Raw genomic sequence first — 25535 nt, 5'->3', positions numbered from 1 at the left:
CCCAAGGTTTCAAGAGTTTCCCCTGAAGAGCAGACCCTCAAGTATCCCAGGTGACGCTGTGTGAACCTTGCTGGTAAAACTGGTCAGTACATGAATAGAGCGTGTGATTGGGCAGTCGAGGGAGAAAGGTGGGAATTGAGCATAGAGTGGAGGGTCTCAGGAGAGAGGAAAGGGGGAACAAGGGAGGAGGAAACCACCATGTGAGGAGATGGACCCTGAGCACGTGGCCTGGAAAAACAGTATGTAACAAGGGACATTATGGCTGGGAAATAGGTTAGTAAGCTCTAAACCTGCCCAATCTAGGCTTATAGATTGTTAGTAAAATGCCTGGATTGTGCGTGTTCTATATGGGCTACCCGAAGTGTTTAATTCCTTTTACAATTAGTGCCCATGACCCTGAGAATAATAGTCTCATGCTCAACTGACTGAAGCTAGATATTGTTTTGTGTTTTTCTGGTGGTGCAGTATTAACTTGGCTTCTTTCATAGAGCATTGAGGCTCTTAAGTGAAAAAGAGGTAGTGTGTAGTTTGTTTGTTTGTTTTTTTTTTTTTTTTTTTTTTTTTTTTTTTTTTTTTTTTTTTTTTTTTTTTTAGCTGTATGCTATTGCAGTGTACTCAGAATAGCTTTGTTTGGAATCAGCTAAAGTGATAGGTTTGGGTCTTGTTTAACTAACAGTGTTGTTTGTAGAGACATGACTGAGATTGTGTTTTAGGAATGTAGTATGTTTTTAAATGTAGTAGGAAAAGTTGTATAAAAGAACACATTATCTTTAACCTAATAGTATTATTCAAAGACAATGACTAAAATTTTGCTTTAATATACTTTTCAATTATTAGTCGACCTCTTTATGGTTCAGGTGTCATGTACCAGTTGACTCTGTAGGCCGGGCACTTTTATACATCTGTGTGAGATTGCAAATTTGGTTTGGATATTATAAATGTCGGTAAGCTGTTTTTCTATTGATACAGGGATTGTGTTCTGTAAAGCACTTAGTACTGATTATAATTGAACTCATGTTTTTAGCTGAAGGTGGAAGTCTTTCATGACAGGTACAAAATAATACTGTTAGACTGTTTTTTTACCTGTGTATAAAAGAAAAACCTTGAGTTTTAAGATGATGTGTCATGGTATATAAAAATATTTACATAATGTGCATATATGTGTGTGCATGTATAGATGGATATGGTGTCTAGATGAGATTATCTAGTTACACCAGCTTAATTTCTGGATATGAAGAACAGAAAAATAAAGTTACTAAAGGTGATCAATAAGATATTGTTTAATCAAATGGCTGGCAGAAACTTGAAATTTCTTTAACATATTAGTTTTAAGTTCTATAGAAAGTTTTTTAGGAAATAAAAATAAATTATATTAAGAAACTTCTTTCCTGTTTTTCCTATTACAGTGAGCTGCATAGTTCTCCTACGTTCAGTTCTCTCACCACTTTCATTCTTGCCTACACCAGGTACTGTGTTACAAAGCCATAGGATGGTTTACATTTATTAGAAAAGGATAGTTTTTGAGTTTTTGACATGTTTTTATCTGACTATTGCTGAAGAGTAAAAAGTAATTTTATTAGTTTTTTGTACTAAATATAAAAGTAATGGCAATTCATAAGGTGCTTAGAACATAAACATTTGCTAATGAAAATAATAGAAACTGCATTTCTTTGATAAAATTTAAGGATATAACAATGATCACATCTTATTTTAATGCAGACATACCAGATTCATCAGTAAGGGAGAATCCAGATTCTAGACAAAACATTTGAATTGAATCCTTCAAAAGCTGAAATTGCTTTTTGTAGTTATGAAGGTAGGTATAGAGAAGCTAAGTGAATTCTAATTCTTAATGGATAGTCAATTTTAATATATTTTTAGAAAGATTAAGTCTTGCAGGTCAATTCTATGATTTTCACATATTAAATGCATATTATGAAAGAAAATATATTTAGCCTGAGTCCTTCATTTATACTACCATGTACATAATTTTAAGTAACATAATAGTTCTTAATGGTAGATCCTCCAGTTAAAATGCAATTAATAATAATAACAATAATGATGATAATAATAGGCATTGTCATTTTAATATATTTCAGGTATAAAAAGAATTTAAAAGCTCTTTTTTTCTCTTGTTAATTGGATGTTTTTTTTGTATTTACATTTCAGGTTATCCCCTTTCCCTTTATTCCATCTCCCCTCCCCCTCCCATTACCTCCATGTAGGTGATCCCTCTCCCAACTACCCTCTCCACCCTTCAATGACTTCGCTTTTCCTTACACTGGGAAAATGAGCCTTTGCTAGAAGAAAGGCCTCTCCTCCCATTGATGCCAGACAATGCTCTCCTCTGCTGCATATGCACCTGGGGCCATGAGTCTCTTGATGCAAGCTCATTTGTTGGTGCTTTAGTCCATGGGAGTTGTGATGGTTTTTGTTAGTTGATAATTTTGTTCTTTCCATGAGGTTGCAAACAGTTTAAGCTCTTTCAGTTTTTTCTCTAGCTCCTTCATCGACCTTCATCGGGGTCCCCATCTTCAGTCTAATGGTTAACTGCAAGCATTCTCCTCTCTATCAGTATGGCTCAGGCAGAACCTCTGGGGAGGCATCCATATCAGATTCCTGCCAGTAAGCACTACTTGGCATCAGCAATAGTGCATGGGTTTAATGGCTGCATATGGGATGGATTTCCAGGTGAGGCAGTCTCTGGACGATCTTTTCTCCAATCCCTGCTCCTCGATTTGTCCCATTACTTCTTCCCATGAGTATTTTGTTCTCCCTTTTAGGAGGACCGAGGCATCCACCTTCTGCTCTTTTTCTGTTTGAACTTCATAATTTCTTTAAATTGTTTCATTGGTATTTTGAGGCCTTTGGGCTAGTATCCACATACCTTGAAATGTTTTTTGTGACTGAGTTATCTCACTCAGCATGATAGCTTCAAGTTCATTCAATTTGCCTAGGGATTTCATAAAGTCATTGTTTCTAATACTCCATTGTGAAAATGTACCACAATATATGTATCCTTTGCTCTGTTGAAGAACATCTGAATTCTTTCCAGCTTCTGGCTATTATAAATAAGGATGCAACGAACATGTTGGAACACATGGCCTTGTGAGATGTTGGAGCATTTATTGGTTATATAACCAGGAGTGGTATAGCTGGGTCCTCAGGTGGTACTATGTACAAGTTTATGAGGAACCACCAGACTGATTTCCAGAGTGGTTGTACCAGTGTACAACTCCACCCACAGTGGAGCAGTGTTCTTCTTTCTCCACATCCTCACCAGCCTCTGGTATCACCTGAGTTTTTGATCTTAACCATTTTGACTGGTGTGAGTTGTTTTGATTTGCATTTCCCTGATGACTAGAGATGTTGAGCATTTCTTTAGGTGCTTCTCAGCCATTTGATATTCCTCAGTTGAAAGTTAATTTTTAGCTTTGTACCCAATTTTTAATAGGTTTCTTTGATTCTCTAGAGTCCAACTTCATGAGTTTTATATATACATATATATATATATGTATATGTATATGTATATATATATATATATGATACTAGCTCTCTATCAGATGTAGGACTTGTAAAGATCTTTTCCCAATCTGTTGGTTGCCGTTTTGTCCTCTTGACAGTGTCTTTAGCCTTACAGAAACTTTGCAATTGCATGGGGTCCCATTTATTGATTCTTTATCTTAGAGAATAAGCTATTGGTGTTCTGTTTAGGAAGTTTTTCCCTGTGCCTATATGTTCTAAGCTCTTCCCTACTTTCTCTTCTAATAATTTCAGTGTAGCTGGTTTTATGTGTAGGTCTTTGATCCACTTGGACTTGAGCTTTGTACACGGACTGAAGAAAGGATCAGTTTTATTTTTTTGCAGGCTGACTCTCACTTGAACCAGCACCATTTGTTGAAGAGGCTGTCTTTTTTTCTTTGAATTTTTTTTAGCTCCTTTGTCAACGAACAAGTGAACATAGGTGTTTGGGTTCATTTTTTGGGTCTTCAATTCTATTCCATTAACCTACCATTTGGTCTCTGTACCAATACCATGCAGTTTTTAATCACAATCGATCTGTAATACACTTTGAGGTCAGTAATGGTGATTCACCAGGAAAATTTTTTATTGATGAGAATAGTTTTTGCTATCCTGTTTTTTTTATTTTTTTGTTATTCCATGTGAATTTGCAAATTGCTGTTTCCAACGCTATGAAGAATTAAGATGAAATTTTGATGGGGATTGCATTGAATCTGGAGATTGCTTTAGGCAAGATGGCCATTTTTACACTGTTGATCCTTCCAATCCATGAGCATGGGAGATCTTTTCATCTTCTGAGGTCTTCTTCAACTTCCCTCTTCAGAGACTTGAAATTCTTGTTGTACATATCATTTGTCTTTGTTACTTTTGGGAAGGGTGTAGATTGTCTAATTTCTTTCTCAGCCTTTTTATCCTTTGAGTAGAAGAAGGCTACTGATTTGTTTGAGTTAATTTTATATCCAGATACTTTGCTGAATTGTTTATCAGCTGTAGGAGTTATCTGGTGGAATTTTTGGGGTCACTTAAGTATACTGTTTATAATATAGTGATATTTTGACTTCTTCCTTTCTGATTTGTATCCCTTTGACTTGGGGGTCTTACATTTTTGGTGCATTGGCAGGGAACAGCGCTTCCCCCAGACCCACAATTGGCGAGATCAGAGGTTTGCTTGAGCAGGTCTGTTTATTTTCTATATTTGTGTATTTTCTGTTTTCTGTTGTCTCTGTTCTTTGTTGTCTGCTTCCACTGTCTGTTTGGGAGACCAAGGTTTGAGGGGTTTGAGTCCCTTTGTGATAGTATCTACTATCAAGAGGTGAGAGTCCCTTCGTGAGAGGTATTAGGGTCTCAGAGAGACCGTAGGTGGTTGTTGTGATGTACAGACGTGCTGGGACTTCACAGGCCATGGGAATCTGGAGGATGCTCCAGAATCCAGCTGGGAAACAGGATTGAGCATGGTCCTTCTTAACCCAGCGGCAGCTTGGATTGAGCTGCCACCTGGTATGGGAAGTATCAGTCTTTTGTGGAAATAACATGTAGGACATTTTGTTTTGGTCTTATTTGTTTTGTTTGTTTTCTGTGGACTTGGGTGGTCATGGCAGGGACACCTAAGGTTTTGGTTTCGGTACGTGTTGTGTCTGTGTGGACTTGGGAATTCTTTACAGGGATGCATCAGTATTTTACTTTCTGTTTTCATTCTTCTGTCTGTACTTGGACTGATGTTATTTTTTGGACATAAATTTTATTTTGAAAATAACTTTCAAGCCAGGGCAGCAGAGCCTGGCTGAGTCTAAGAACCTTGTAGACATATCAGAGGACCCAGTACCTTCTCCTTCAGCAGAATGGTTGCTGCAACAAGCCAGTCTTCTCTCTGGCATTTCGGGGTAATGGAGGGATTGTGTGGCTGTGTCTCTCTGTGTGTCTTGTTTTTGCTGTTTGTGCTTTTATTTGTGGAGTGTTCTCATGTATTTCTGTGGTACTATGTGTGTGGGTGTTAGTCTCCCTCGTTGTGTGTTTATATACATGTGAATATGCTTGTGTGTGTATACATGCCTGCGTGCCTGGCATGTGTGTAGGTCTTTGTACAATATGCTTTGTGCGTATAAATGCACATGCATGCACATACATGCTTAAGTGCAGGTGTGGGAGAGCATGTGTGTACCCATGTTAAGTATGTGTAGATATGTGTGCCTATGTGGGGTTTTGTGGGTGTGGATACTTTTATGAGAGATTGTGAGTCTGTGTCTCTTCTTTTGCTTCTCTGTATGCTCATATACACAACTGTATGTTTTTTTGCATGTGTGTGTGTGTGTGTGTTCAATTTTAGCCACATGAGGTCCAGGACAGTTTAGTGCACTGTACCTGGAGCACTCAGTCACTGGTTTTATTCCATATGGGTTCACATTGAGTTAAAATTGGCTTCATGAAAATTTGGGCCTTAGATTTTGCTGGTGGTAGTAAGTGATACAGCCCTGTGAGAAGTCCTGTACAATTCTTCAGAAAGTTGAATTTCAGTCTCCAGGTGACCCAGTGACTCCAGAGTAAGAAGCTGGTTTCCACATAGAGACTAGGAGACATTAGGTTTTAGTCCCATGTCTGGGTAGATCATTATATTTTTTTTAGTTAATGACTACAAGAAAAAGAACATCCCATGAATTTATAGAAGGAAGAATGGATAGGCCAGGAATTTGACTAGATCAGATCATACCATAGACACATTGGAATTTATTCTGTAACATCATAGATTGTTTCCACTCTCTTGCTACCTCAAAATGAGGCTTAAATTTCAACTAGGGGTCTTGTGGTAGATGAGGGTGACTTAGTTGAGATGATAACAACCAGGCAGAAAAGCAAGACAGTGTCATGACAGCTGAAAATAAGAACCCCTGAGAAAATCTGCCACCATGACACACAGTAGCAGAGTGAGAAGTGCTAGGGGTAAAAGGCATGTAAGCAACTTAATCAAGTGCAGTTGTTCCTACAATATAATGGAGAGTTTAAAGATGACAGCTCAGTGTGTGCTCTCCCCCTTTTCTGTATGAGCAAAGGCTGACTTCAAGATCTGACAAACTACCACTCTTCCCTTCTATTTTTTTATCCCACCATTGGTCTCTGGATAGTTTATTGACTCCCCTGCTTCAGGATGGACTCGATTTGTTTCCTCTTTGTTAGTATTCTAAGTTGTTTCACAATTAGACTCTGTGATAATAGACCTTGTACTATGTCTCATATCACACTCAGATTCTTAGGGATTTTCCAGGTCTTTTTTTTTTTTTGTCAAAGTAACAGAAAAAGAATCCATGTTCTTAAACTTTTTCCTTGTTATTTTATTTCAGTGTTCTCTGGAGATCATCTGCAGTCGTTGAAATGATAATCCCATTCAATCTGATATAAATGCACTAGGATGCATGATCCTGAAGCTGCTTAAACAGTTATACAACATCCTGTAAGAAGACAAAGCACATGATTAAATACAGATAATAAGGGACAATTTACTCTAGAAGGGAGGGCAGAAAATTTGAGACTTCTCTGAAAGAGACTGCCTATGAATTGAAGGACCTCAACTAGAAGGAATGAGGAGACTGAGGGGCCAAACAAGAGAGAATTTAGGGTTAAAAATGTGAAGTGCGTTTTTATTAACTGCAAAGTTTTATTTAATCTTAAAATAGTACCCTTTTATGCGGGATGTTAAAGCGAGATTACCCCTTTTTTTAATTAAATTTTTTTCATCTTCAGAAAGTACCCTGAGAGTTTGAAGGATGCTGGGACATATCTGGCATTTGTGGTTTGTAAAGCATTAGTTACTTTTACATTGCCATAAATGATGACCAGAAAGATTCCTATTTTAATTGCAATCATATACAGTGTGTATATACTGTGTTTCTACTCAGTGAGTAAAAGTTGATGTCTTTAATTTCATTTTTTCAAACACAAAAATCTAATTTGATTGTTGTACTTTTATTAATGTTATTAATGTATGTGATAATGTATATATATTACATAAGAAAATCTATAAATATTGTCTTCCTAATTTTATTGTTTTGATGTGTTTTATATTGCTCTTATTGTAACTTTGTTATATATTTGACATTTCCACATTTTATTTCTACTGTTTCTGTATACTTTATACAATTATTCAAGGATACTCTGGACATCTTGAGGTGCATTCTGTTATGGTGCTAACTTTTGGTACTAAAACGTTAAGCAGTCTTATGATTGGGGCCTCCTTGTTAATCCCTCTCCATTTCACCTGCACTCACTCTCTTTTGCTGTTTTCATCATCAGAATTCTTGATGGGTTTCAAGAAACATGATTCTCGAGGTTTTCTTTACTTCTTTTTTACATCTCACCTTACCCTCTACTTCTGGAGAGTCATACATACTTCCTGTACTACTAATCTTTTATGAAATGATAATTACCTTAAACTGGGGTCTTACAAATAATCAGTGGCTGTCTCATGTCACAAACAAGAAATTTCTTCAGATCTCCTTTGCCTGATCACTCTGGAAGACCTGAGTTATTTGTATTTAACCCTTCTCTTGACATTACTCACTTTCCTGCTGCTACTGTAAGTCTACCAATCTGCTCAGCTTACATACTCCTGCCAGCAGCTACCTCCACTCTGTCTATAACAGGCAAGAAATTTTGCTATTCTCTCTGTCCTGTGAAATATGATCATGGCAGCTTTGAACTTCCACATGAGTTTTCTTCTTTCTACACATGAATGTGTTCAGTTTTGTGGCTTCACTGCACGCTCACTCAGAGATCCCTAAGTTTGAATCAACCTGCTGTCAAGACTGTAAAGGAGATTCAGTATGAGCATGAGGAATTACAGTTTGTACATCACAAGGAAGTCATCTTAAAAAATTCAAAGTAAAAATGAAGTGCTGAAAAAAAAAAAACTGAAAATAATGTTTGCCCCAAGAAGGAACAACTACTTCATATCTTAAAGAAAAAACAAAAATAAAGGTAATTCTGATTTTACAAACAGTATATGTCATCTGAATGCAAAGATGCATTTGTGAGCCCATATCTGCAGTGCCTAAGAAATGCCTAGACAATAGGATCCCAGCTTTGTAAATGCCCTGCTCCTTCTCCATCCCCTCAGTACCCGCTGCATCCTTCTCATTGGTCATTAAAATTCTAAGGGAAAATAAACTATGAATATAACAAACCTGAAATTAACAACCTGCTTACACAAGTAAGAGTTCTTAAAAAATAGTAGCTATAATTAATAATAATAATTGGGATGATGCTAAAAGACTTAAAGTAGATACAGCAGAAAGATAAGAAAATAACTTACCTTTTGTTCTCCATCTGCAACCATAGCTAGAACAGTCCCACTATCATTTGTACCCACAACATGCCCCCAGAGAACTGAGCACCCAGGAGCACTCTAACTCCTAAGCCCAAAGGCCCACAGGAGGGACAAGCTTCAGAGACAAGGCCAACTCTCCAGTAGCATTCAAGATAACAAGACTAACAAGCTGCTACTCAGGCTCTGTCAGAGTGACCCAAGATACACAAAGCATCTTGACATACAGAGAAAAGAGGGGAGAAAGAACAAACCCACCAAATGAGGACAATGAGAACCATTTATTTGGCATTTTCATTAGCTCTCATCCTTGCAAGCTACTTTCTTCCTGAACTTGCATGATCCCTGTAAAAAGAATTTACTTTACTTCATCCTTCAAAGCTCTGTGCTATTCTAAAGAGGGGCTCCCACATAGGCTTCAAACTTAATGTAGTGTTGGGTGAGACATAGGTCAATGCAGTGGATTTATGTATGTTTATGGTTAGACATGAGGTTAGCAATCCCCTGATATCTAATCCTACCTGCTGCTGCTTGGCAGTTGGGACAGAGGGGTTCTTTCTGGCCTCCTCACAGAACCTCCTTACCTCCTCAATGGCTGCTTGCAGTTCACTCTGCTCCAGCAGCAGTTTTCTGTTCTCGTTCAGCAAGGTTCTTACTTTGTACTTCACTTGAGTACATTTACATAGGAGGTGGCAGTGTCTCATGCTGAACAACAAAGAAATCCCAGCCAGCATTCATTTGCCTGATAATCTTCCAAGTACCATTATCCCTGCAAGGGACATGATCCCTAGACATCCCCAATTAGAGACACAGCACCAATTAGAGGCTGGTCAAATCCAGAGACCAACCCCATTACACATTAATCAAAGTACTTCTAAAAATCCTGACACTAAGAGGGTTAATGTGCATGAAGGAAAAGGAAATAGACTGTATGGGAGCACATGATCCTGGTATACTTAAACCATCAGCAAATCCCATCTGAGAGATGAGAGAAAACTCAAAAGTTATAATCTTTCCATGTGTTTCTCATGGATCACAAAATTTTAAATCTCCTGTCATAGCCCTAGAAGTTCAGGGTTGATTGATATTCCCATCATGATGCATAACTTTTCTGTCCAGAGGATCCTAAATTTTGAAGAATAAATATTGTTCTTATACACTCTTCACACGTAAGTCAACTGAGTACAAGAGGTAAAAATGAAAGGCCTGAGCCTCCAGGCAGGTTTCCTGTTAAGAGGCAGACAGTATAGATATATGTTCATAGGTCTAACAGGACAGAAGTATTCCCTCCCTAGTACTGGGGTCTCAACTCTGTAGGACTCACTGGTAGAAATTGTTCTCTTCTGTTATCTCCTTGAACTACTTTATGGCATTAATTATCAAGTGGGTCATTTTCTCCATGTCCATCATTTTCATCTCAGGTTGTGATTTAAGCAAGTGAAATTCAGTGTTCAGCATATATTAGAGCATGGCCCGAAGGAACAAATAACTCTCTGAACTCAGGATTCAAGAACTATGTGAAATCAGGCTGTATCCTCTACTAACCCGGCCCAGTATATGCAACACCCTTGTTCCATCAAACTGAGTCTTATTAGTGCTGATTAAACTTATTATCTTGGACACAGGACAGCAGAGCCAGGGGACCAAATGGAAGGAGCTAAAGTTCAAGAACTCCTCAGGTAATCCTGAAGGAAGAGACTAATTCTGTAAGAAGGTTCTACCATTCTGTACCACTGGCTTTGGTCCAACAGATAGTTCTGATGATATTTCTCTTGTTTTTATTGCAGGATGTCTTTATCCTTGGTTCCTATTATTCCATGAATTTCCAGAGGACATAGCTAGTCTTACAAGGAAGAGGCTTTATAATACCTTATCCTCTAGAAGACTCCTATGTGCCACTAAGGTAAACACATGGAGAAAGCTCTCTGTTGATCAGTGTAGGCCTCCATGGACTCATCACTATCATGACTTGCCATCTGTGCATCAGACAAATCCACAGGCCCCAACAAAAGCCAGGCCCCAGGATGCTGAACAAAACACACACAAATATATTCACATACTTACACACCAACACATGCACAAATATAAAAAAATAACAATGCCAAAAAATCCAGGGAGGTGCCATAAAATCATGAACAAAATCAGCATAAAGCGGTCATGACCCACAGGCACTGAGAGGCAGCAAGTGTGACCAGGCCCTTCCAGCTGGTGACAGACCCAACCAGACTGCTATTCTCACACTGAGAGGCAGCAAGTGTGACCAGGTCCTTCCAGCTGTTGACAGACCCAACCAGACTGCTATTCTCACACTGAGAGGCAGCAAGTGTGACCAGGCCCTTCCAGCTGGTGACAGACCCAACCAGACTCCAAGCACTTCAAGGCTGAGTGTAAAAGAGTTTGAACATAGCACCTAGTTTATTTCACAAGTCATCACCTTCCAAAGCTTCTTAAAATCCTAGATGAGAGGTGACACACTCCTTTGATGTGAGGAAATCTTGTTTTAATAGAGAGGGTACAATACAGTCAACACTACTGGGCACAAATGAATACCTGTAGTTCAAATCATTATAATTGTAGAGGCTAAGGATTTGACAAAGTTCATCCCTCTCACAAGTCATCTTCTGAATGGCTACTTTCAGTTCTTCCAATTTTCTCAACTGCTCCTTTTTACTGGTGTAATTTTGGGATGATGCCTTCCTTGCAGACACTGTAGATAGATAAACACAAGTGAATTTGCACATTTGATGGCCCAGGGGCAGAGGAGAACATTCTGAGCTCTAAGAACAGGGCAGAGGAAGAAAAAGAGCTAAAATTAGGGTGAATCCCTGAATTTGGAATAAAACGTATCTTCAAGCTGGGCTGCTAAGCTATGTCTCTCTTCCCTGCCACCATCTCCATATGTATGCAACTGTCCCTATTACAGCCCCCTTGCCCTGAAATCCATAAGCTGCCTCAGACATAAAGATTTGCGGATATTGTCATCTCATATCAAATGTGGTGTAGGTAAATCCTGGGGTTCATAGTGCTTAGTACCATCAAGCATTAATCATGTGTGTTCAAACCCAAGGTGTTTGAGAGATCCATATATGACCAGAAGAGCATCCTTTTCTGTTCTCATCATCAGAACTTACTCATGTAACCTACAGTAACCTAGAGGATGAAGTGCTTCAGCTCCCTACTATGAAGGGACACGTTGTTATTATCACATTGCCTCCTCCTAGCATTCTCTGCCACTCAAAAGGAAATTAAAGAGCTCCTAGAAAAGTAGCTGCAGGCTTGTCACTTTCTGGGTCTCTGTCAAACTAATTATCAGAAATTCTTGACACTTGGTCTGCCATGGAGAAATTCCAAGGCTCCATCCGGTAAGGACTACTCCTGGAAAGCTCAGCTCAAGCCTAACTCTTCCAGGAAGTTCCCCACCTCTGCCCAGGACTCACTGTGCCTTCCTCAGAATGATTTCTTTTTTCTTTTTTTTTTTTTTTTTTTTTGCAATAAGACAGGAGGCCAGCTTCCTTCTGCCTCTGTCTGTTCTCTCCTTGATCTTCCTTCGGAACTAGCCTGTGCAGCTAGAAAAACATGCCTGCTTGTGAACACAAAAGACACTGAAGGAATATTCCAAAGGCTGTTGGTGTCACCACAACATTGGTGACAGCACAGAAGATTCTAGTTCTCTCTTAGATACAAGAGAATGTCTAAGAAAGGGGTTACTGATGATGTAACTGGGAACTGCTATGGCCTACCTGCTAAATAGCTCTCCTAGAATTGATCAATTTTTGTGGGACCCTTTTCTACAACCTCACATGTGACCCAGGGAATACCCATTGGCAACCTTTCCTTCCAAAGCTAGAGATTCCTCTTCGCTTCATTGGAAGTCATGAATGCTTTACATGGGGAGAGTTGGCTAGGGCCCGGACGTGAGTAAGAGACTTTTTTAGCACCCAAATTTCTAGGGACCATAGATGAGGAAAACTTTTCTCAATAATAAGTTCACACGAGACAATGCATGTGACATAGAGTGCAATTTCCCAGGTTTTCCCTCTTTCCTAGAGGCCAATATTTTTCTCCTATAAATTTAATTGTATAAAACATGGATAATATTTACTTACTGTGTATTCCTTGTTTCCATATACACATTCATGTATTTTAGAAAAATCTATGGTTTATTTTTTGCAATGAAAACTTTTTCTTGAACACATAGGGGATCAACCACAGGAAAAATATAAAATTATAAACTTTCTGTTCCTTCTTTAAAATATCATCTTGGACAACCTTCTGTTCTCAACTATAAACAGTCAATTAAAAAGTGGGCATCAGTGAGCAAAGGTCATCCTGGACTGTGTGTTACTACAAGGAACCCACATAGCCATCTCTTCTACAGTATCTATCTTTATGAGCTTACAAGTCCAGACATGAGGATGTTGGAGTTGTCCCAAGATACTCTCCTCATAGCAAACATAAGAATCAGGAGAAAGGGCAGGGAGTGGAATGGCCTGAGCTTAGTTTTAACCTCAATTTTAATGGGTCCATAACTTCAAGAGGGAGTACATTTGGCATTGCCATCTATGACTTCTGCATCCTTATACTGGGTGGGTTGAATCTGTGCTATAATGCCACCTACCTCACAGATGTAAGATTGAAAAATCATGTATGTTTTTTTTTCTGGGAAGAACTCTGCTTTTGACTACCACCTGGAGTTGCAAGTATCACTATGCAAAGCTCAAAAATTAGAGGGGGAGATTGTTGATATCTTAGAAGTTGAGGTCTTTCTTTTCAATTAGGGCACATATTTTTCAATGTGACTTTTCCTTTCCTCTTTTACTAATGTTAGCTGGCTTATTTCTTAGTCTGAAAGGTTCTGGATGTATCACCAAGGGGCCTACTCCATAGAGGCTCCTTTTAATTTAGGAAAAGGTTGCTGCAGAATCATGGCATGGCATCAGGAAGATCAACTAGGTTTCCCTTAGTTTCATCTCACTTGGTACAGGCCGGAAGCCTCAGAGTTTCTGGTGAAAGGAAGTAGCACACAGTACTTCAAAACTCTGTTACAACTGTTAGAACTGTTACAAGATTTTTGTTTGTTCATTAGAAATACCAATGAAGCTGGTCAGAGTTGGCACACACCTTTAATGTCAGCATTCAGAAATTTTCTTTTTTTCCCCAATTTTATTGGTTATTCTCTGTATTTACATTTTAAATGTTATACCCTCTCCCTCCCACTCCTCTTCCTCCTCCCCCTCAATTTTCTTGTATGAAGGTGCTTCTCTCCCAATCATTCTCTCCACCTCAGTGCCTCTACTGTTGATGATGTTGTTCTTTCCATGAGGGTGCAAAACCTTCAGCTCTTTCAGTACTTTCTCTAGCTCTTTCATTGAGGTCCCCATGTTCAGTCTGATGTTTAGCTGCAAGCATCCCCATCTATATCTATATGTCTCTGAGAGAGCCTCTGAGGAAACATTCGTGTCTGGTTCCTGCCAGTAAACACTTCTTGGCATCAGCAATAGTGCTTGGGTTTGATGGCTGCATATGGGGTGGTTCTCCAGGTGAGGCAGTCTCCATAGATCTTCAGTCCCTGCTCCTCTATTTGACCTTGTATTTTCTCCTGTTTTGTTCTCCCTTCTAAAAAGGACTGAGGCATCCACGTTTTGGTCTTCCTTCTTTTTGAGCTTCATAAGTTCTATGGATGGTTTCTTGGGTATTCTGAGCTTTATTTTTTTTTGGGGGGGTGGTTTCTGCTTATAAGTGAGTGCATACCATGAGTGTTCTTTTGTGACTGGGCTACCTCACTCAGGATGATATCTTCAAGTTTCATCCATTTGCCTAGGAATTTAATTGAACTCATTTTTAATAGCCAAGTAGTACTCCAATGTGTATATGTGCCACAAATTCTGTATCCATTCCTCTGTTGAGGGATGTTTGGGTTCTTTCAAGCTTCTGGCTATGATAAATAAGGATGCTATGAACATTGTTGAGAATGTGTTCTTGTTAGATGTTGTAGCTACTTTGGGGTATATGCCCAGGAGTGGTATATCTGGGTCCTCAAGTATCACTATGTTCAGTTTTCTGAGGAACTTCCAGACTGATTTCCAGAGTGGTTGTACCAGTTAATAATACCACCAACAGTGGAGGAATGTTGCTCTTTCTCCACATCTTCTCCACATTAAATTCAGGTGTTCCTTCACCAGATTGGTCTCTTCAGTCTACTATTCATTCATGATTTCTCTGTGTGTGTGTGAGTGTGTGTGTGTGTGTGTGTGTGTGTGTGTGTGTGTGTGTGTGTTTATGTGTGATATAATTGTATGTGCCAATGTGTATCTTGGTGGGTTGGTTGGGAGGTCAGTTAATGACATTTAGTTTTGTCCAGTTATTCTCTGGCTTAGTCCTTAGAACCCTGGCCTCTCACTAACCTTGAAATTCCCTGCTTTGGTTAAGCTAGCTAGACAGCAGACTTTGCATGCCCTGTGTCCTCCTAGGTACAGCTCCCTGTCTTGTTTGGCCTCAACTAATTGCTACAATGTCTAACTGCTCACAGTGGAAGCACATGGTGGTTTTCTCGGCATTTTTTACATTTTTGTTGATTTGTGATAAACATGTTTGTAATCAACACAAAAGTTAAGCCACACAGGTCTTTTAAAAAATAAAATATAGACTTCTTTTTTGTTTTCCCTGCACAAAGATAATCCCCTGGAAATTTCTGGTTTATTTCATTGCCCTCACTGTAAGGATGCATAAGATCTTACAGTGCAACCTTCTGCTGACACTGTGCTTCTGAGGATATCATGGGCATTGCTTTGTTTCTGGACAGATTCCCTCTCATAGTTGTGCACAATGCTGCTTTTCAGAAAAATCATTCCAGGTTAATTTAATAGCCTCCTTTGACATTAGGGATCTTTCACTATCATATATACTGTAATGTGTTTAAACAGTTACTGAATAATGACCATGGGTTACTGGCTTCCTCTGGTGCTACCTGGCCAAGGTAGGTTTGGGGAGGAGACTATGATGGTCAATTTGGAGCTTGCTAGAGAATTCTCTTTAAACTCTCTTTTTTCAAAACACAAAACTTCAAAGCTGGTTTTGTGTTTTCAAGCTTAGCTGTGTAGACCTTCTAAGTTATTGTAGGACAAGTGAGTCTCTGCATAGAAAATGCCCTGAAGAGGAAAAAATATAGGATTAGGCAGCAGAGCATGGCTGAGTCTCAGAGCCTTGTACACATTATAGGTCTTTCTTCCTCCATCTGAAGGAAAGGTGTTGGAATACAGAAATCTTTTTATGGGTGTGTATGGGCTTTTGTGTGTGTGTGAGTGTGTGTGTGTGCAGGCATGTACTCTTTCATATATAAGTTCACTTGCTCATGAAACATCTTAAATGATGGTAGCCATAAAATTGTAAAAAAGTACTCTGTCATTTCACTGTGCATCCACCAAACATCAAATACTGCAGGCCATCATTTTGCATGTCCAGACAGGTTCCTAGAATTGATGGACAAAAAAAGCATTGTAACATCAGATTTTAAGTATTTGTGGAGGCAAAACCTATTCATCTGTATATAAATTCTTTGCAGGTAAGCAATGGACTATCAAACAAGGTGGTAAGGAGCAGGCTGGCCAAGGGTTCCTGTTTCTTTTCTGCTCTTGATGAATAGTGACTGGCCACTGGAGGGTAAAATAGCTCAATATATCTTCTTAGCCTTTTGGTTTTCTTCCTCATTGCCTGCTACAATGTTTTTTTTTTCAGCTTTCTATAAGCTTGACTCACTTATCCTTGTACCACATTTTCTGTATCCATTCCTATGTTATATATTGTGTATACAGCATTCTGTCTGCATGTAGACATTAGGCCATAAGAGTGCACTAGATCTCATTATAATGGTTATAAGCCACCTTGCTGGGCATTGAACTCAAGACCTCTGGAAGAGCAGCTAGTGCTCTTAACCTCAGAGCCGTCTTTCCATTCCCCCATATTATTCTTGAGTTTCTTCTCATTCTCCTCCTCCTCTTTTCTTTTATTTGTTTCTATATCCATTTTTCTTTTTTGCTTCCTTTTTCTTTTTATTATTTTATGTTCTCATGTGACAGAGTCTAGCAACAAAGTCCTAAAAATACAATGTAGTACTATCTGGACTTATGTTATAATTTGCCATATACAAGGAGCCTGGTGTTCCTCCTTGTCCTGTACTTTTGCTTCTACCTCCTAGGTTCTGGAATTACAGTATTACAGAATCTGTACACTCCCATGCTCTCTATGCATATAACTTTGAATGAGATCACTGAGAATGTTGAGTTAGAATTAGTTCCAAGGCCAGGCTGGGCTACAACATAAGTCTAAGCTCAAAGAACAGAACTGAATATGTTAGTCTGGGGATATAGCACAATATATCAAGTAGCACACAGAAAACCTTAGGAACATATCATAAAAATGGAAATAGTGGTACATACCTATGCAGGCACTAGGTAGGTGGAAAGGGGATCAGAGGTTCAAATATTGAAAAAGGTTCCATGAGAAGCTTGGTTATTTGACATTGGTTATTTATAAGGATTAGCTAAAGGCAGGTGGGAGGCCATTGATCTGAGTCTGTTCTCTCACACAGCAGAAAGTCCAGTGTCTGAAGAGTATCTGCTACATTCTCTGAATGCTTGAAGATGCCTCATTTGTAAAAGGAATTGGACACAATTCATGTCATGCTGTCTTAGTTCACTGAGGCTCTGAATCTGTGGGAATTGATATAGGCATGTTCTACTAATCTGGATATAAATGATAGAGACACATTCCAGGAAGTTCTGACAGTTTTCCTCTAGATTATAGCAAGAAAAATCTCTATGCACACCTTGAGTGAAGTTATGTAAAACACAGAGTTCCTAAGGGAGAGGGAGATGATTATGGAGCTGTTCCCTCTTCCTGTGGACTGCTATGATAACATGGAATATGTCCATAAAAATACTCATATATATTTCTTTTTAGTTCGTGAATACACTCAGGCATGTGGGGCAGCCCAAAAAGATAATCTTTGCTAACGAAGCTTGTAAAATATGTAAGAAATATTGTGCATGACAAGGAGACCATACTTTGCTTCTCTTTGCAGAAAATTGGAATGTACCCTTTGACTTTAGTTATTAGTTACATTCATGTGTGTCCGTTCAGGACCTTGAGTACCGAATTTTTCAGTGGTTTTTGTGTACAGAATTGTTACACTGAAGTGATAATGGAGACACACTCTCCTATGAAGGAGATTTTAGAAATTACAAACTATTCAAATTCAAGATGCTTAGTTCTGGAGGCACCTTGTATGCTTCAAACAAAGTCAAAGGAAAGGAGCACAGAGCAAGGGAAATGTATCTGAATAAAGTCACAGGATTCACTCTGCTTTGTATCTTTCTTTTCCAAGTTGCCAGGTAACCTATTACTCTTGAAAAGTGTTGTATAATTTTCTTTTCATCATTTAGCTATGAGAGTGGGCATCATTCTAGTGCAAGTGCTAGAAGCATTGGAGGCTGGAGGTGTCAGGTCCTTAGGGTAGAGTTAGGCAGTTGGGAGCTGTCTGGCCTGGGGCAAGAAACAAAACTTTTCTCCTCTGAAGGAGGAACAAATGTTCCAAAGTGCTGATCCCCCACAACCTGATGGGCCAGAATTCTTGATTTTCTTATTGATTGTGCCTCCACTTCCTAAGTGCTGAGATAACAAACATGGACTGCTGCATCCATCCTGCCTGCCACATGACTATGGGTCACATTTTTCTGGGTATCTAAATGCTCAGTGATTAATGTTATATGAAGAACCTCAACATAAGACAGAATTTTTTTAAGTATCCTAAATCACCTAATGGAACAAATAATTGTATTTTAAAACTTTGTTATAATCTACATTTTTTTTTCTCTTTAACTGCCCTCAAATAATAAATTATACCCTGTTTTATGGATATAATATAATGACAAAAAAAGATTTCTTCTGTACATTTTTTACTGTTTAGTAAAATACAGACTTAATGAGTAGATAGAGGTTTTTGTTTTTTTGATTTTTGGTGTTTTTAAATGTTATTGGCTTAGCAACTATAAACTGAGTGTAGTTTTTTGCTTGTTATATTTTCTTCTGTTGTTGTTGTTGTTGTTTTTTTTTTTTTTTTTTTTTTTTTTTTTGGTCCTCGTTACTGTATTGCAAGGCTTCACTCTGGAAAGAAGTAGAATCATGAACAGATGTGATTTTCCAGAAGCATAATTTGAGATTATTTGATATTCAGCTATTTTCAAATGAATGTCTAGGGCAAAGATTCACAGTGACTACAAAACATCTTCTACCACACTTGTTTTACATTTTACCAACAGTAGTCCTCAGAACCAAAATTCTCTCAGGAAGGATAACATGTTTGTACTCATTCAATTAGCTTCTCCTGCTTTTCTGAGCTATTCATCTGTAGAAAGAGGACACCTCCTTCTATATCTCTCTGATCTCAAGTTGTACTATATAGCCATTTTATAATAAAAACTGCATGGTATTTGGAGAAAAACACATGTGATGATCAATTGAATACAACTGAAGACCCAGAAATAAGCCCACACAACAATCACCCTTGGACACAAAGTTTTTAACAGGGATGCCAAAAGAGACATTGGGTTCAAAAAGCAATATCAACAAATGGTGCCTCTCTAAAGTAACGTCGACATGTGGACGAAAGCAAGTTCTATACTTATCAGGCTCTAATTTCTCAATTCCACTTGGTCAAAGACCTCACCATAGAAGTGGATGCACAACATTTAGTGAAAAAGAAAGTAGGGTATTAGCCTTGAACATGTTGACACAGGACATAACTTCCTGAACAGAAACCTGTAGCACGTGCAATAAATTGAGTAATTAATAATGGGACTTGATGAAACTAAAAAGCTTCTATAGAGTAAATGAGTGCATAAGCAGGCCAATGACAGCCTAAAGAATGGGAGAGCCACATGAGCCCTGTATTTGACAGAGTGATGATATCACTCTGCTTAGTGAAGATGTGGCCTTTTTCTTTCTGTTTGATTATATGGTTCATTATACTGCTGTATTTTTTTATGTTGAACCATTCATGCATCACTGGGATGAATCCTACTAGTTCAGAACTGATGATATTTTTGATGTGTTCTTAGATGTGTTTTACCAGTATTATTTTGAGTATTTTCCATTGATATTTATATAAAAATTTGGTTTGATATTTTCTCTTTATCTTTTTGTTGAGTCGTTGTGTGGTCGTGTCTTCATGATTCTGGCCTCATAGATCATCTAGATAGATAGATAGATAGATAGATAGATAGATAGATAGATAGATAGATAGATAGATAGATAGATCAATAGAAGATATTGTCCTACTAAAAATTTCTAGTATTCTCTCACTCATCCATAGAGCAGGATGGAACTGAAGCCCAGAGCAAAATAGGCTATTGCTCACCAAGTAGCTCAGTGGACACACCTAAATCTCCACATACTCTCTTGACTGTGTGGTGTGTGGGGATAACATTGGAGCAACACAAAAGTCAAGCTTGCACCCTGCTACTGAATAGCTCCATTTTAAATAAATAGATTTTGAAATGAAGGGTTTTCTTCCAAGTCTTAATCAATTAGGTGTATATGCATATGTACTATGCATATTGTGCATGTAAAAGCTGGTATCCACAAAGGCCTGAAGAAATGGGCCTGAAGAAACTGAATCCTGAGTTACAGCCGAGAACCACCTAAAGATGTTAGTTCTGAAACCAAACTGTGGTCTTTTTCTAAAGGAGTTTATGCTCTTAAAATGTGAATAATAATTTTTCTGTTTATTTGTTTTAACAGCATGAAAAAAGTTTATTGTGACCAAATTGCCTGGATATTCACAGGTTCCAGGCAAGAGACCAGTTAAGTTGACAGGCAGACAGGAAAACAAGGTTTTGGGGATTAAAGAAAAGGAGTGTAAGAGACATAGAGGTTATTTTGATGACTTCTGTACCACGGTACAAACTACATGTCCATATGTGAACCATCTTAGCTGATAACTTTATCCACCTATCCAATATTTTGGATTGTGACAGGCCTGGCATCGCAGTGATCATTATGAGTCTCTCCAGAGGGCCTTTTTTGCCAAAGTCTTTAAATTTAGACACTTAAATCCACTCAGATAACAATAATGACATCCACAAAAAGACCTGTTATATTTATTACTAAAGATTTCAATGAAGAACAAACTTTACAAGACCAGGAGAAAGCATTTAGGTAATCTGTCCTGGCAGGATTCCCTCAAATTTATCAAGTTGTCTGACTCCACAAGCCCCCTGTTCCCACAGTTCATCTGACTGGTCCCCGTGTCAAGCTCAGCCTCTATGATTCCAGTCAGGTATAGGCCTGTTCTACTGTGAGGCTACATCTTCTTTATTACACATTCAACTCTAAGCTATATCCAACTGTCCTCAGTACAAGTAAATGGTGGATTTCAAGAATTCATGTACGATGATGCTATCGAAAGCATCTGATCCAATTAAAACCAAGCCAACCTCCCTGAAATTCTCTGCTGTGTACTCCACATTCTCCCTTCTATAGTCCTTAGTTGTTGCATACCTGGAGTGAAAATCTCTTGTTAGTCACATCTCTACTCCACCTAACACAGTCTGCAAAGTTTCCAGGTTAGGTGTCTTCATCAGTGCTCCCACAGGCAGACAGGAAAATGACCAGGAGGCCACCATTGCCTTCACAAGCGTTTTGTATCTGCCAGTGTGGGCCTTCTTCAGCAGTGCTGGGAAGAGCCCAGGGGGAAGTTCCTGCAGAGAGGACATGAGCAAAGCCTCATCTCAGCAGAATCTGAATTGTCAGCTTCTGCAGTGCTGGTGGGCTCTCATCTCCAGTCAGAAGGCTCCTGGAGAACAAGTCAGAAAAGACTGTACTTTCAAGACAAAGTTTATAAAACCTCACCCTCTATCCGGCTTTGCTAGGGTAGGTGAGTCCGGCCGAGGCGGCACCGGCACCGGCGGCTGAATAAAAAGCGGTCACAGTGGCTGTGGAGAAAACAACCATGGGCACGGAAGCCGTATGGGGGGAGGGGGGAGACGGAGCAGCCTTGAGCCCGGCAGGGCTGTCGCACAGGGGACCCACCTGCTCTCTTCCCCAACCCTCCTCAGCACAAGCAGCCTGCAGTGACAGGGGCAGGAGTCAGCCTGCTTCCGACAGCCCCCTACCCACTTTCCGGGGCTCCTATTCTTTGACCCTGGGACCCTAACCTCCTCCTGGGTGGTTTCCTGTACCTGGGCGTCCGAGTGCTCTTTCATTCCCTCCCTGCACCTTCTTCCCTTCACTTTTGTTGGGGTTCTCTCCCTCTCCTCTTCTATCCTGCCTGTTGCCTCCTCTCCTCACTCTCTTCCTCCAGCCTCCTTCCCTGGTTCATTCTTCCCAGGAAAGTTTGGTACATCTCCCCAATCCCCCCTCAATCAGGTCATTCAGAGTAGGGGAAGATGTGGGAAGGCCTGAAAGTTCGAGGGGAGGGAAGCTAGAAACTGGTTTCCCTGATAATTTTCCCTCATCTTTTTTATTTAGAGTGGTTGGAATTTTTTAAAATGTGTTTTTGAGGAGGTGGGAAGTGTTTAATGAAAGAGTTAAAGTTTCAAGTTAGCTCCCAGTAACCCTGCTTTGAGGACAAGTATGCTTCAAGGCTAAGAACAAAATAACTTGTTTAAAGAAATGGCCCAAACCCAGACCAGCTAGACTTGATAAAGTCTGGGCTGGCCTTGTAGTCCTGAGAGAAACAAAGTATGAAGGTCAGTGTGCCCCAAAACAGAGTGGTCTAGAGTTGAATTATATCCAAGAACAGACAGAGAGTGCCAATTTGAATAAACCAATGAAATTGTTATGTGCTTGTTGCTAACTGCTTATGTAATTTTCCCTATAAATATGTCCCCCTAATTGAGTTCAGGGTCAATGCCTCTGTCTCCTGTGTGAGATATGTATCGGCCCGGAGCTCCATCATTAAACTATCTCGTGTTTTTGCAGCAAGAAGGTCTCTCACATTTCATTGGATAACCCCGTGTTCTGAGACTCGAGTGGGGAGTCCCTGAAAGGGGGTCCTACATTTAGAAAAGGATGTGGATGTGGGAATGTAAGGGGTAGATGAGTCAACCCTCTCACAAAGTTCCAAGGGTGGCATGTTAGCAAATCCTTTTTGTGTGTGAAGTTCAGGGGTTCAGGAGGTTTGACCTTTATTCCCACAGTTAAAGTTGGAACCTACACCCCCTGCCCCCATTAAGAATGGAGTTTTAGTATCCACCTGTGGTAGGAATTCTGGGGGAAAGAAGCCCTTTTCCCTTTTTCTTTTCCTCTCTTTATTCTTCTTATTATATATTATTAACTTTTTTTGACAACCCACACCCTTCCACCAAAAAAAAAAAAAAAAAAAAAAAAAATCCAACTCCCCAGATCTTCAAACTTGTCTGGATTGACTGATGAAGACATAAAACCAGTTCTGCTCTGTGTTTTTTAAAGTGGAGTGAGTGGTTTTTCTTCTTTTTTTTAAATGGCCAAAATGACAGCTTGACCCAGTTTGCTTTCCAATCACAGGGCATTTTTTTTTGAGTGTCTCTTTGTGGCACAAGAGCCAACTTAAAATGATAGCAGCTTACAACGGCGGAACATCTGCAGCAGCAGCAGATCACCACCACCACCATCACCACCTTTCAAACCTTCCTCCTCCTCACCTTCACCACCACCACCATCCTCAACACCACCTTTATCAGGGGTCAGCTGCTGCTATACACCCAGTACAGCAGCATACATCTTCCACAGCTGCGGCAGCCGCAGACAGGTTAAACCCTGGGCAACAGCAGCCATATTTCCATCCCCTGCAGCAACCCCAGCTGGGTACAGGCTGCTGCAGCTGTTACGGTTAAGGCGCACCATCATCAGCACTTGCATCATCCACAACAGCAGCTGGACATTGAGCCGGATAGACCTATTGGACATGGAGCCTTTGGTGTTGTCTGGTTAGTAACAGATCCAAGAGATGGAAACAGAGTAACACTCACAAAGATGCCCAATGTCTTCCAGAATCTGGTCTCTTGCAGAAGAGTCTTCCAGAAATTGCAGCTGTTGTGTTTTTTTTTTTTTAAACATGATAATGTACTCTCTGCCCTTGACATACTCCAGCCTCCACACATTGACTATTTTGAAGAAATATATGTTGTCACAGAATTGATGAAGAGTGACCTACATAAAATTATCGTCTCTCCTCAGTCACTCAGCTCAGATCATGTCAAAGTTTTTCTTTATCAGATTTTGCGAGGTTTGAAATATCTCCATTCTGTTGGCATTTTACATCAAGACATTAAACCAGGGAATCTCCTTGTGAACAGCAACTGTGTACTAAAGATTTGTGATTTTGGATTGGCTAGAGTAGAAGAATTGGGTGAATCCTGCCATATGACCCAAGAAGTTGTTACTCAGTATTACCGGACTCCGGAGATCCTGACGGGCAGCTTCCATTATAGCAATGCTTTTGACATCTGGTCTGTCGGGTGTATCTTTGCAGAACTACTGGGCTGAAGAATATTGTTTCAGGTGCAGAGTCCCATTCAGCAGTTGGATTTGATCACAGATCTATTGGCACACCATCACTGGAAGCAAAGAGCTTGTGAAGGTGCTAAGGCACACATACTCAGGGGTCCTCATAAACAGTCATCTCACCCTGTACTTTATACCCTATCCAGCCAGGCCACGCATGAAGCCGTTCACCTGCTTTCCAGGATGTTGATATTTGATCCATCAAAAAGAATATCCACTAAGGATGCCTTAGCCCACTCCTACCTAGATGAAGAGCAGCTGAGATACCATTCGTGTATGCGCAAATGCTGCTTTTCCACCTCGGTGGGAAGAGTCTATACCAGTGATTTTGAGCCTGTAACCAACCCAAAATTTAATGACAGCTTTGAGAAGAACCTTAGCTATGTCTGACAAGTTAAATTAAGTATCCACCAGTTCATTTTGGTACAGCAGATAGGAAACAGAGTACCTCTCTGCATCAACCCGCAGTCCGCCGCCTTTAAGAGCTTTATTAGTTCCACTGTACTCACCCATCTGAGATACCGCTGTCTCCTCTGGTGTGGAAGTGACTGTGGAAGATGCTGTACTACTGAAGATATAATGTAGCTTTCACTGGAGTCTGGGATTTGCAATCCTGGAGGATTAATCATGCTTGTACTGTAATTTTACTAATGGAGTTTTAAATTAACAACCAATACTTGTAGGATATGAATACTATTTAGAAATGTTACTAGACTTTTAGAAGAAAAAATATTTTCCCCAGAGTTGCACATGGTTAAAGAATTCAGTGCAGATGTTATGGCTCACCTCAGAACAAATGAAAATTGAACCAGATTTGGGCATTTGGGGTTTATGTTTTTATTTTATTATTAATATTTTTAATGAAGCAAGATTGTTCACATGTATACACTCACACACAGAGGACAATCATACATTTTGATATTTGAGCCATTCCTAAACATTAAAATTTTTCTAAAACTAAAGAATTTAGAAAGCTTGCCAGTGACTAATCATGGAGCCACGTGAGCTGATCGTGGCCGCGTGGTGCCATGGGTCAGGAGGGGCTTGCTACCTCATGACCAAGCCCTGTAACTGGCTTCTCATTAAATCCATGCTGGTGATGTGTGCTGCCTAATCTCCGATATAATATATATGTAATAATATATATAATCTATTTTTATTA

The 25535-nt window shown here is 39.5% G+C and overlaps 2 pseudogenes across 2 annotated transcripts in view; one reads left to right on the top strand and one right to left on the bottom strand.

Annotated features, from left to right (window-relative positions):
- LOC308416199 (eukaryotic translation initiation factor 4E transporter-like) overlaps window positions 1-9537 on the bottom strand; it is a 39232-nt pseudogene extending 29695 nt beyond the window's left edge. The window contains exon 1 of the transcript in view: window positions 9355-9537. The product of the transcript in view is annotated as a eukaryotic translation initiation factor 4E transporter-like (transcript). The remainder of the gene's footprint in view (window positions 1-9354) is intronic.
- Window positions 9538-15772: 6235 nt separating this feature from the next.
- LOC308416198 (serine/threonine-protein kinase NLK-like) lies at window positions 15773-24921 on the top strand (annotated as a pseudogene). Its single transcript has 4 exons — window positions 15773-15809; window positions 21438-21760; window positions 23029-23089; window positions 23391-24921. The product of its transcript is annotated as a serine/threonine-protein kinase NLK-like (transcript).
- The last annotated feature ends 614 nt before the right edge of the window (window positions 24922-25535 follow it).

Source organism: Micromys minutus, assembly GCF_963924665.1.
Source record: "Micromys minutus genome assembly, contig: SCAFFOLD_145, whole genome shotgun sequence".
In the NCBI taxonomy this organism is placed as follows: Eukaryota; Metazoa; Chordata; class Mammalia; order Rodentia; family Muridae; genus Micromys; species Micromys minutus.
This window is presented reverse-complemented; position numbering and strand designations above follow the sequence as displayed.